A 14085-nucleotide genomic window follows, 5' to 3' on the forward strand; every position below is an offset into this window, starting at 1 on the left:
CCCTCGCGGCAGAGCTCTACGTTGACGCTCTTTCCGTGGCCTCGCGTGAGACCCTCCTTTCGTCGCTACCCGTCGCGACTGTGGTTTTATAATGCTTTTGGAATTTGCCGCCGATCTCGTGTATGATGCCGCATTTACTCGAAACAAAAAAAAGTAACAAAAATCCTGAAAAATCGTCTTCGCCAGAACGAAAATTGTCCTCTCTCGGAGTATCGGATGCGTGACCTTTGCCCTGGCGCTCTTTTTCAGAAGGATTAGCGGTCTGATCCGCGGGATCCCTAATTTTGAGTCCCATCTAGGGTTCGGGGAGCCGTTTAAAACGCGCATCCGAAATGCCACGTTACAATACATACAAATTACATTACATGTCTGCTTTATTTATCCAACTATTGTGCGTACTATCGAATCTCAACCATTTCATATAGAGCTAATTTCCCCGTTCGCGCAATATTTTCTCCACCAGGTAGCCATCGGGGTATTTTACTTCACTGAGCTCCTCCTCGTAGAAGCCTCCTTGGATGGGGTGATCTTGATGATCGGTAAGTTTGTAGGTGGGTTGATTGGAATTTTTCACCTCACTCACAGTGAATATTTCAGTCGTCCAATTGGGTGTATAGCCTTTTTCGAATACAATTTTGTACTTGCTGATTCAAACTCGATTGCTCACACTGAATTTCCGCGCCCATCACTTCGTTTGATTTGCCGAGGCTTGTTCACGCTACGATACAGCTGGTTTTTGTTGTCCACGTTGAAATTCACCAGCTTCATCAGTATCGTGCGATGCTTCGTATTGTTGTAGGATTTCATCAAATCGCTCAAAATATCAATCCACTTCTGAAATCCTCGGAGAGTAAACCGCTTCCACATTTCATTTTTCAACGTTCGGTTGAAACGTTCGCATATCGAAGCCTTCAGAATGCTAAATGTCGAATACATGTTGATATTGTGCTGTCTTGTGAGAGCCTTGAATTCACTGTTGTAAAATTCTTTGCCCTGATCGACGCGTAGATGTTTAGGTATGCGGTTTGGCATCAGTACCGTTTTCATGGCAGCAGTCACATCTTTCCCATTCTTGGATTTTATAGCCACCGCCCACGCATACTTGGAAAACATGTCAATGATTGTGAGCAGGTATTTGTATCCCGTGTTGTGTGAACTGTATGCGGTCATATCGACGAGATCAGCTTGCCAGGTCTCATCCAGTCCACGCACATCTACAAATCGGCGCGGATAGTTGCGTCGAGCCGGTCTGTGAAGTTCAGCAGCTATTACCGCCTTCATTGTTCCCAACTCTTTATCTTCCAGTTTTTCGAATTGTTGTCCAACCGCTTTTGATCCTAAATCGATACAAATTCCCTGCTGGCTTGTTCCAGCGTCGGTGTTGCTTAAATCCCAATATGTTTGATGCGACTCAGCGCAATATCAATCATTCTGCTATTTATGCGTAGTTGTTTCAACTCCTCGTTGTGATTATGCATGAATCTCCCAAAATTTGATTAAAAAGTATCCACAATATCCACAGCCATAGACCGTAAAGCAGTATTGAGAACTTTTAAGGAAACAGAATCGGTGGGGTGCTGCGAATCAGCTATGTTATATGTATAATCGTTCACCATCCAGATCGTACTGATTGTCAGGGGTGATTTTGAATCCAACACCAGGTGGCCCACGAACGAATTTCATATCACCACGTTCCAAATGATGTCCGAACATGTCTATGCTCATCGTTAGACAGTCACTGAACGAATGACGATTTTATGCTGATCTGCTGCTAATAAACGATTCCGGCTTCCCGCAACTCTCCAATAATAGCCACTATTCCGTTGGTAATACTGGTATTACCTGCAGCCTGTGACGCCATAAGCAGCCGGAGACGATCTACAAGTTCATTCGGATCATCCCAGTAAACGTAATCAACATCTTGCCCCTCCTTTCGCGCAATCTTATAGTCGGGTAAGCCTTTACCTCATTTTTTCGGCGAGCTGACGTGTTGTGCAATAAAATTTCTACACTTTGTGCTTTTTAAATCGTCTCTAAGGCTACCATCGGCTTGGTAACGTTTTCGATGCGCATTTGTTATCGTTACAATTTTTATGTAATTATTCTTGTCCGCGTCATTTACGATCGATGCATCGGGTGATTTTTCAAACAATAATTTGACTAATACTGGTGTCTTCTCATAACTTTTATCACCCACATTGATCAGATTATCAATGAAATTAATTGGCGTATCACCTATCATTATACCATTTGTCAACTTTCGAACACCGTATGTGGTATCCAAATCCCTCTTTTCGTTTGTCCCTGACATTTCCAAATATCGCGCCATGGAATCCGTTGTTTTCTTCATCGGCGTACTTGTAATGGAAATTTCACCAAACTTCAGTGTTTTATCATTCGCATCTATGAAATTCCCCTCGTTCATATCCTCATCCTCCTTATCGTCGTTCCCGGTACTCTACTCATCTTTTTCTTCTCATTTTTCCATCGTGACATCCAGTAGTTCCGTTTTAATATCCTGTTTAATATGCTGCTGCTGTTGCTGCTTCGAGGTATCCACCAATTCTTGCAACGGTGTTACTAAAGGCTTGAATACCTCTCCCATAAACTGTTCGGCCTGGCCGTGTCTATGTCCAACTTGATCATTTTGTGCTTCCGACGAATCATATCGCTAGCTTTAGATATTTTACTCAATGTATCGCTATGCTTTCAAATCTTGGAGCTCTCCATGTTGACGACTTCATGACCACGATATAACTGTACGAATTTCAGTTAGTTTATGCTCATAAAGCAGTAAAACCCCTTCCTATATCTCCCCCCATTGATTTCGCTATCCTTGTCAATTACGGTAAAACTGTCATTACCGTCATTCCAGCATGCCAGGCACAAGTCCTTAAATTGCTGATAAGTCATGTCTGTATCCACATGAGCGTTGTAGATATACTTCAGATTCATTCCATCCTGCCCTAATAGCACCAATAAGTTTGCATTGTCACGCACTAGGTGTTTTGGAATGCGCGCATACGTTTGACTTAGATAAAAGCTCTGAATGTCGCGATGTCCACCCATGCTGAAGTATGCTCTGCTATTGTCTTACTTTTCACAGGCCAAATCATCGAAAATCATAACAGAGTTGGGGCGAACATTTTCCGGTTTTACAACCTCATCGTTCTCACGGAACGGGAAATAACCCACACCCCGCACGGGTTCCAGTAACTTTTACAAAAATGGATACTTTGGTTGGATGAGAGATTTCGGATAGACGTAGACATTTTTGAAACGCAATCCATTGCCAAGGGTGATGGGTAAGAAAAAAGCGTTAGTTTTACCACAATTCGATGGCCCGCAAAAAATTGCTGTCACGGTATTTGGCAAGAATTTTCCATTTTGTTTTTCTACCTTTCTCTTTCCACGTCGAACCATTTGATCGAAATTCGCGACAGCTAGTTTATCGGGTGATCTTGAAATCTCATGATGCTTCGTTAGCATGACAACGAGTACTAAGATGACGGGATATAAATTATACCTTTTATAGAAGTCTCGTTAGTTATTGCCCGACTATGAGGACGTGCACACGAAAGAAACGCGGTAGTGATTTGTTAAATAAAATCATTAATCATCTCCCAGTTGAATTGCACGTGCCGGGGTATCAGTACTGCGGACCCGGAACGGAATCAACCAAGAGGTTGGCTCCAGGTGATCCAGGTATCAACCCTTTGGACGCTGCGTGTAAAGACCACGACATTCCATACGCAAAGAATCGTAATATCGCAGCGTGAAATCTTGCCGATAAAGTGCTCGCTGGAAAGGCTTGGAATCGCGTCGTGGCTAAGGACGCTAGTGTGGGTGAAAAGGCGGTAGCCTGGGGAGTCACCAACACCATAAAAGCTAAATCTAAACTCGGAATGGGCTTAGCTGCGAAGCGTTCGATACTTGAAGTGGCTGCGAAGAAGAAGAAAAAACTTGGAGCTAGTGCGCAGAAGAAGAAACTTAGAGCGGGCGCACAGAAAAAGAAATTCACAATGGGCGTAAAGACTAAACAGCAGAAGAGGGCAATAAATCTCAAATCTATCATTAACGCTGCAAAGGCAACAATGCATCCGGGTTATAAAACCATCAAGTCGGCATTGGCGGGTGCTCGTGCGGCCGCGCGGTGGACTGAGAAAAATGTTTGTATGCCTCGCGTTATACCTATGCCTGATAAAATCGGCGGCATCCTGCCGTTTCTCATTCCAATTCTGGCCGGTCTAAGAGCTACTGGGAATCTAGCGGGTGGTGCTGCGGGTATAGCTAAAGCCATCAACGAAGCTAGTGTCAACAAACATCGGTTGAACGAAACCAAACGGCACAATACAACAATGAAGGCGATTGCGTTAGGCAAGGGATTATACCTGCAACTCAACCGCAGCGAAACGGACCTGTACTCACGTCCGGCAAAAACTAATGAAGCTACCACACCGAGCTATCACTAACATTGATTTACACAAATATGCTAAGGAAATGAAGATTTCACATTTTCGTAGTGTTTTCATGCGGACTGATTTGCCAGAATCTGAACCGAAGAAGCGAGAAACTGCAATTATTAATCTCGATGATGAAAACGGGCCTAGAACACATTGGGTTGCGTATAAGAAAAATGGTGACGATGTTGTGTATTTCGATAGTTTTGGTGATTTGCAACCGCCTAAGGATTTGATGAACTATCTCGGTATCGGTAACGTCGAATATAATCATAGAAGATACCAGGAGTATAATACTATCATTTGTGGTCACTTGTGTCTCAAATTTCTCAGCCAACGGATATAAAAAGACAAGTGTCATATGAGCAGGCATTGGTCATGCCGAAATCGTTGACGTTCACACTGTCAGGCACATCCTCCGTGCTGGAAGCTCAATATTTTCCTCGAATCGAGCTATCATCTAACAAGTGGACCTTACAGGTTGTCACTTACATATTTGAATGGGTTTCAGATATGTTGTAGAGGGACTCACCCTAAGTACCTGAGTACAGGGATTTTTTTCAACGACTCATAGTTTTCGAGAAAAATCGTACGGAAATTTAACTCGTACCTATTATACCGGTAAAGTACTACAATTTCCAAGCAAGCGAGCGCAGTCCAGTGGGCAAGGTTCACGGCTCCGACTCTGGCGGTCCCGGGTTCAAGTTCCGCGCGATACTTTTTTTTTTCTCACGAAATACAAATAAATTGAATGAACTGTGCAAAATCGTCTAATTATTAGTTATTATTTCATTTATCATTATTTTTAGATTTTTTTTATTTTTTTTCATTAAAAATTTTATTCCTTCAATTTTTTTCATTGTTACGGGGTAGATTGCGTAGGCTCCGATGAGCGGTAATCAGAGTTTACTCCACGCCCAGCTAAGGTGTCATTTGGCTATTATAGGGTCCGTTCACGTCGACTATGCACTCGCGTGCTACTACTCCCAGTGCAGGAAGTGAATGGAATAGAAAGGGATCGGTTTCAAGGGAAGGTAGACGATTTAAAGTATATGATTGTTTATGAGTAGACAATGTCCCGTTTCCTCGCGACGTTGGTACGATACCTGACGAGGGTATAAGTCTCGTCACCCCTTTGGTGGAGAAAAGGGGATGTCACGCCAAACGGGAACCCGCGCGCCAACTTAATATTGCGTGGTGCTTTATTTTGAGAAACTTAACGCTTTATTCACGTGTATGGTTGTTACACCGAAGATTTAGAAGGATGAAGAAGTTAATAAGTCAAATAGTGGATGTGATGTTACTCGTTCTGTGGTTGTTGCTAGACTGGCTTCCGGGATTGACAATTTCGAGATCCTTGGAGAAGAAGGCGTTGACGCTTACTTCATTACTCGAATATTATGAGACCGATGATTGGTCAAGCAGACTGGAAAACCCAAGAAGGAGGTCAAGAGATCACCGATCACGAAAGAGTGGTAATTTAAATTGCCAGATGGAAAATCTGGCGAACATACCAAGAACATAAAAAATGTGCGTAGCCTCAAAACGAGGATGCACTCTATAATAAAACTATATTGCTGACAGCTGGCACGCAGACTAAAAAAGCAGAAGTTGTTGGATATAGTGTGCCAGCTTATCAGACGAAGGGTTTATGTCCTTCGTTTATGGCGGTCAGGTACAAAAGCATGTTTCGCATCTGACCTTCCATCGGGTGAACATTTGGATATAAACAGAAATCATTGGAAGACCTTACAAAATATATTATGCTAACTATAGTCTATTTAGCCTACATGCTGCTTGGTACGCAACAGACAATGCAACGGAGTCGGTCAAAGGAAAAAGGTACGGTCTTGGTTTAGAGGGATAGGTGTCTTGTTTGAGCTCTAGGATGGATCTGCTAGTTTAGCGGGATGTAGAAGGCAAGCTAGCCGCGAGTTACAGAAGAATCTTCTAAATCGCGGACGATAAGAGTAGACTACAGAGCGTAAGGTAACTGAAAGTGTGGGAAAGGAATAAAAAGTCTGGAGGACGTAACATGCCCCCCCTTGGGGCAGAGCATTCGGTGAGGGTACGGAATAGGATGTTCGGAAGGAAGTGGAATGCCATGAAACGTACTTACTCACTTACAGAATATTACAAAGAAAGGTCTTGAAATACAGCGCCTAGATGTTAGTGCGCGTTTAGTGGGTTAGTATACATTTGAACAAAGTTTTTTTAAATGACATCTTATAAATGTGGTGGTATATATGATAAATATTGAGGAGAGTACAAATTTCGAAATTTTTAGGTGAGTTGAAAAATTAACGACGGAGCCAGGAATCGAACCTGGTATCTAGAGATGCTTTGCCGGAGACTTACTCCACTAGACCACCTAGCCGCCCTGACTACACTGTCATTAATTTCTCTCATCACCTGTATTTCGAAATTGTTTTTGTTTTCGTGTGCCATTGAATTTGTTTACATTTGAGATTCGTCGCAGAGACACATTTTAGACTTGTGTGTGAAGCTTGTTGGTATGTACACACATATGCTGTAAGTGGCTATTAATGTGAAATTAAAATTCACTTTAGCCATTTACTTTTGAACGGCTGCGCGTTCATTTTGGCGATATGAGCTACGCATATCATATTTTTAGCGAGAAAAATTTGCTTGAGGAGAGTACAAATTTCGAAATTTTTAGGTGAGTTGAAAAATTAACGACGGAGCCAGGAATCGAACCTGGTATCTAGAGATGCTTTGCCGGAGACTTACTCCACTAGACCACCTAGCCGCCCTGACTACACTGTCATTAATTTCTCTCATCACCTGTATTTCGAAATTGTTTTTGTTTTCGTGTGCCATTGAATTTGTTTACATTTGAGATTCGTCGCAGAGACACATTTTAGACTTGTGTGTGAAGCTTGTTGGTATGTACACACATATGCTGTAAGTGGCTATTAATGTGAAATTAAAATTCACTTTAGCCATTTACTTTTGAACGGCTGCGCGTTCATTTTGGCGATATGAGCTACGCATATCATATTTTTAGCGAGAAAAATTTGCTTGAGGAGAGTACAAATTTCGAAATTTTTAGGTGAGTTGAAAAATTAACGACGGAGCCAGGAATCGAACCTGGTATCTAGAGATGCTTTGCCGGAGACTTACTCCACTAGACCACCTAGCCGCCCTGACTACACTGTCATTAATTTCTCTCATCACCTGTATTTCGAAATTGTTTTTGTTTTCGTGTGCCATTGAATTTGTTTACATTTGAGATTCGTCGCAGAGACACATTTTAGACTTGTGTGTGAAGCTTGTTGGTATGTACACACATATGCTGTAAGTGGCTATTAATGTGAAATTAAAATTCACTTTAGCCATTTACTTTTGAACGGCTGCGCGTTCATTTTGGCGATATGAGCTACGCATATCATATTTTTAGCGAGAAAAATTTGCTTGAGGAGAGTACAAATTTCGAAATTTTTAGGTGAGTTGAAAAATTAACGACGGAGCCAGGAATCGAACCTGGTATCTAGAGATGCTTTGCCGGAGACTTACTCCACTAGACCACCTAGCCGCCCTGACTACACTGTCATTAATTTCTCTCATCACCTGTATTTCGAAATTGTTTTTGTTTTCGTGTGCCATTGAATTTGTTTACATTTGAGATTCGTCGCAGAGACACATTTTAGACTTGTGTGTGAAGCTTGTTGGTATGTACACACATATGCTGTAAGTGGCTATTAATGTGAAATTAAAATTCACTTTAGCCATTTACTTTTGAACGGCTGCGCGTTCATTTTGGCGATATGAGCTACGCATATCATATTTTTAGCGAGAAAAATTTGCTTGAGGAGAGTACAAATTTCGAAATTTTTAGGTGAGTTGAAAAATTAACGACGGAGCCAGGAATCGAACCTGGTATCTAGAGATGCTTTGCCGGAGACTTACTCCACTAGACCACCTAGCCGCCCTGACTACACTGTCATTAATTTCTCTCATCACCTGTATTTCGAAATTGTTTTTGTTTTCGTGTGCCATTGAATTTGTTTACATTTGAGATTCGTCGCAGAGACACATTTTAGACTTGTGTGTGAAGCTTGTTGGTATGTACACACATATGCTGTAAGTGGCTATTAATGTGAAATTAAAATTCACTTTAGCCATTTACTTTTGAACGGCTGCGCGTTCATTTTGGCGATATGAGCTACGCATATCATATTTTTAGCGAGAAAAATTTGCTTGAGGAGAGTACAAATTTCGAAATTTTTAGGTGAGTTGAAAAATTAACGACGGAGCCAGGAATCGAACCTGGTATCTAGAGATGCTTTGCCGGAGACTTACTCCACTAGACCACCTAGCCTCCCTGACTACACTGTCATTAATTTCTCTCATCACCTGTATTTCGAAATTGTTTTTGTTTTCGTGTGCCATTGAATTTGTTTACATTTGAGATTCGTCGCAGAGACACATTTTAGACTTGTGTGTGAAGCTTGTTGGTATGTACACACATATGCTGTAAGTGGCTATTAATGTGAAATTAAAATTCACTTTAGCCATTTACTTTTGAACGGCTGCGCGTTCATTTTGGCGATATGAGCTACGCATATCATATTTTTAGCGAGAAAAATTTGCTTGAGGAGAGTACAAATTTCGAAATTTTTAGGTGAGTTGAAAAATTAACGACGGAGCCAGGAATCGAACCTGGTATCTAGAGATGCTTTGCCGGAGACTTACTCCACTAGACCACCTAGCCGCCCTGACTACACTGTCATTAATTTCTCTCATCACCTGTATTTCGAAATTGTTTTTGTTTTCGTGTGCCATTGAATTTGTTTACATTTGAGATTCGTCGCAGAGACACATTTTAGACTTGTGTGTGAAGCTTGTTGGTATGTACACACATATGCTGTAAGTGGCTATTAATGTGAAATTAAAATTCACTTTAGCCATTTACTTTTGAACGGCTGCGCGTTCATTTTGGCGATATGAGCTACGCATATCATATTTTTAGCGAGAAAAATTTGCTTGAGGAGAGTACAAATTTCGAAATTTTTAGGTGAGTTGAAAAATTAACGACGGAGCCAGGAATCGAACCTGGTATCTAGAGATGCTTTGCCGGAGACTTACTCCACTAGACCACCTAGCCGCCCTGACTACACTGTCATTAATTTCTCTCATCACCTGTATTTCGAAATTGTTTTTGTTTTCGTGTGCCATTGAATTTGTTTACATTTGAGATTCGTCGCAGAGACACATTTTAGACTTGTGTGTGAAGCTTGTTGGTATGTACACACATATGCTGTAAGTGGCTATTAATGTGAAATTAAAATTCACTTTAGCCATTTACTTTTGAACGGCTGCGCGTTCATTTTGGCGATATGAGCTACGCATATCATATTTTTAGCGAGAAAAATTTGCTTGAGGAGAGTACAAATTTCGAAATTTTTAGGTGAGTTGAAAAATTAACGACGGAGCCAGGAATCGAACCTGGTATCTAGAGATGCTTTGCCGGAGACTTACTCCACTAGACCACCTAGCCGCCCTGACTACACTGTCATTAATTTCTCTCATCACCTGTATTTCGAAATTGTTTTTGTTTTCGTGTGCCATTGAATTTGTTTACATTTGAGATTCGTCGCAGAGACACATTTTAGACTTGTGTGTGAAGCTTGTTGGTATGTACACACATATGCTGTAAGTGGCTATTAATGTGAAATTAAAATTCACTTTAGCCATTTACTTTTGAACGGCTGCGCGTTCATTTTGGCGATATGAGCTACGCATATCATATTTTTAGCGAGAAAAATTTGCTTGAGGAGAGTACAAATTTCGAAATTTTTATGTGAGTTGAAAAATTAACGACGGAGCCAGGAATCGAACCTGGTATCTAGAGATGCTTTGCCGGAGACTTACTCCACTAGACCACCTAGCCGCCCTGACTACACTGTCATTAATTTCTCTCATCACCTGTATTTCGAAATTGTTTTTGTTTTCGTGTGCCATTGAATTTGTTTACATTTGAGATTCGTCGCAGAGACACATTTTAGACTTGTGTGTGAAGCTTGTTGGTATGTACACACATATGCTGTAAGTGGCTATTAATGTGAAATTAAAATTCACTTTAGCCATTTACTTTTGAACGGCTGCGCGTTCATTTTGGCGATATGAGCTACGCATATCATATTTTTAGCGAGAAAAATTTGCTTGAGGAGAGTACAAATTTCGAAATTTTTAGGTGAGTTGAAAAATTAACGACGGAGCCAGGAATCGAACCTGGTATCTAGAGATGCTTTGCCGGAGACTTACTCCACTAGACCACCTAGCCGCCCTGACTACACTGTCATTAATTTCTCTCATCACCTGTATTTCGAAATTGTTTTTGTTTTCGTGTGCCATTGAATTTGTTTACATTTGAGATTCGTCGCAGAGACACATTTTAGACTTGTGTGTGAAGCTTGTTGGTATGTACACACATATGCTGTAAGTGGCTATTAATGTGAAATTAAAATTCACTTTAGCCATTTACTTTTGAACGGCTGCGCGTTCATTTTGGCGATATGAGCTACGCATATCATATTTTTAGCGAGAAAAATTTGCTTGAGGAGAGTACAAATTTCGAAATTTTTTTTTTTTTAGGTGAGTTGAAAAATTAACGACGGAGCCAGGAATCGAACCTGGTATCTAGAGATGCTTTGCCGGAGACTTACTCCACTAGACCACCTAGCCGCCCTGACTACACTGTCATTAATTTCTCTCATCACCTGTATTTCGAAATTGTTTTTGTTTTCGTGTGCCATTGAATTTGTTTACATTTGAGATTCGTCGCAGAGACACATTTTAGACTTGTGTGTGAAGCTTGTTGGTATGTACACACATATGCTGTAAGTGGCTATTAATGTGAAATTAAAATTCACTTTAGCCATTTACTTTTGAACGGCTGCGCGTTCATTTTGGCGATATGAGCTACGCATATCATATTTTTAGCGAGAAAAATTTGCTTGAGGAGAGTACAAATTTCGAAATTTTTAGGTGAGTTGAAAAATTAACGACGGAGCCAGGAATCGAACCTGGTATCTAGAGATGCTTTGCCGGAGACTTACTCCACTAGACCACCTAGCCGCCCTGACTACACTGTCATTAATTTCTCTCATCACCTGTATTTCGAAATTGTTTTTGTTTTCGTGTGCCATTGAATTTGTTTACATTTGAGATTCGTCGCAGAGACACATTTTAGACTTGTGTGTGAAGCTTGTTGGTATGTACACACATATGCTGTAAGTGGCTATTAATGTGAAATTAAAATTCACTTTAGCCATTTACTTTTGAACGGCTGCGCGTTCATTTTGGCGATATGAGCTACGCATATCATATTTTTAGCGAGAAAAATTTGCTTGAGGAGAGTACAAATTTCGAAATTTTTAGGTGAGTTGAAAAATTAACGACGGAGCCAGGAATCGAACCTGGTATCTAGAGATGCTTTGCCGGAGACTTACTCCACTAGACCACCTAGCCGCCCTGACTACACTGTCATTAATTTCTCTCATCACCTGTATTTCGAAATTGTTTTTGTTTTCGTGTGCCATTGAATTTGTTTACATTTGAGATTCGTCGCAGAGACACATTTTAGACTTGTGTGTGAAGCTTGTTGGTATGTACACACATATGCTGTAAGTGGCTATTAATGTGAAATTAAAATTCACTTTAGCCATTTACTTTTGAACGGCTGCGCGTTCATTTTGGCGATATGAGCTACGCATATCATATTTTTAGCGAGAAAAATTTGCTTGAGGAGAGTACAAATTTCGAAATTTTTAGGTGAGTTGAAAAATTAACGACGGAGCCAGGAATCGAACCTGGTATCTAGAGATGCTTTGCCGGAGACTTACTCCACTAGACCACCTAGCCGCCCTGACTACACTGTCATTAATTTCTCTCATCACCTGTATTTCGAAATTGTTTTTGTTTTCGTGTGCCATTGAATTTGTTTACATTTGAGATTCGTCGCAGAGACACATTTTAGACTTGTGTGTGAAGCTTGTTGGTATGTACACACATATGCTGTAAGTGGCTATTAATGTGAAATTAAAATTCACTTTAGCCATTTACTTTTGAACGGCTGCGCGTTCATTTTGGCGATATGAGCTACGCATATCATATTTTTAGCGAGAAAAATTTGCTTGAGGAGAGTACAAATTTCGAAATTTTTAGGTGAGTTGAAAAATTAACGACGGAGCCAGGAATCGAACCTGGTATCTAGAGATGCTTTGCCGGAGACTTACTCCACTAGACCACCTAGCCGCCCTGACTACACTGTCATTAATTTCTCTCATCACCTGTATTTCGAAATTGTTTTTGTTTTCGTGTGCCATTGAATTTGTTTACATTTGAGATTCGTCGCAGAGACACATTTTAGACTTGTGTGTGAAGCTTGTTGGTATGTACACACATATGCTGTAAGTGGCTATTAATGTGAAATTAAAATTCACTTTAGCCATTTACTTTTGAACGGCTGCGCGTTCATTTTGGCGATATGAGCTACGCATATCATATTTTTAGCGAGAAAAATTTGCTTGAGGAGAGTACAAATTTCGAAATTTTTAGGTGAGTTGAAAAATTAACGACGGAGCCAGGAATCGAACCTGGTATCTAGAGATGCTTTGCCGGAGACTTACTCCACTAGACCACCTAGCCGCCCTGACTACACTGTCATTAATTTCTCTCATCACCTGTATTTCGAAATTGTTTTTGTTTTCGTGTGCCATTGAATTTGTTTACATTTGAGATTCGTCGCAGAGACACATTTTAGACTTGTGTGTGAAGCTTGTTGGTATGTACACACATATGCTGTAAGTGGCTATTAATGTGAAATTAAAATTCACTTTAGCCATTTACTTTTGAACGGCTGCGCGTTCATTTTGGCGATATGAGCTACGCATATCATATTTTTAGCGAGAAAAATTTGCTTGAGGAGAGTACAAATTTCGAAATTTTTAGGTGAGTTGAAAAATTAACGACGGAGCCAGGAATCGAACCTGGTATCTAGAGATGCTTTGCCGGAGACTTACTCCACTAGACCACCTAGCCGCCCTGACTACACTGTCATTAATTTCTCTCATCACCTGTATTTCGAAATTGTTTTTGTTTTCGTGTGCCATTGAATTTGTTTACATTTGAGATTCGTCGCAGAGACACATTTTAGACTTGTGTGTGAAGCTTGTTGGTATGTACACACATATGCTGTAAGTGGCTATTAATGTGAAATTAAAATTCACTTTAGCCATTTACTTTTGAACGGCTGCGCGTTCATTTTGGCGATATGAGCTACGCATATCATATTTTTAGCGAGAAAAATTTGCTTGAGGAGAGTACAAATTTCGAAATTTTTAGGTGAGTTGAAAAATTAACGACGGAGCCAGGAATCGAACCTGGTATCTAGAGATGCTTTGCCGGAGACTTACTCCACTAGACCACCTAGCCGCCCTGACTACACTGTCATTAATTTCTCTCATCACCTGTATTTCGAAATTGTTTTTGTTTTCGTGTGCCATTGAATTTGTTTACATTTGAGATTCGTCGCAGAGACACATTTTAGACTTGTGTGTGAAGCTTGTTGGTATGTACACACATATGCTGTAAGTGGCTA

The sequence above is a fragment of the Neodiprion lecontei genome, chromosome 7 (genome assembly GCF_021901455.1).
Source record: "Neodiprion lecontei isolate iyNeoLeco1 chromosome 7, iyNeoLeco1.1, whole genome shotgun sequence".
Taxonomy (NCBI): domain Eukaryota; kingdom Metazoa; phylum Arthropoda; class Insecta; order Hymenoptera; family Diprionidae; genus Neodiprion; species Neodiprion lecontei.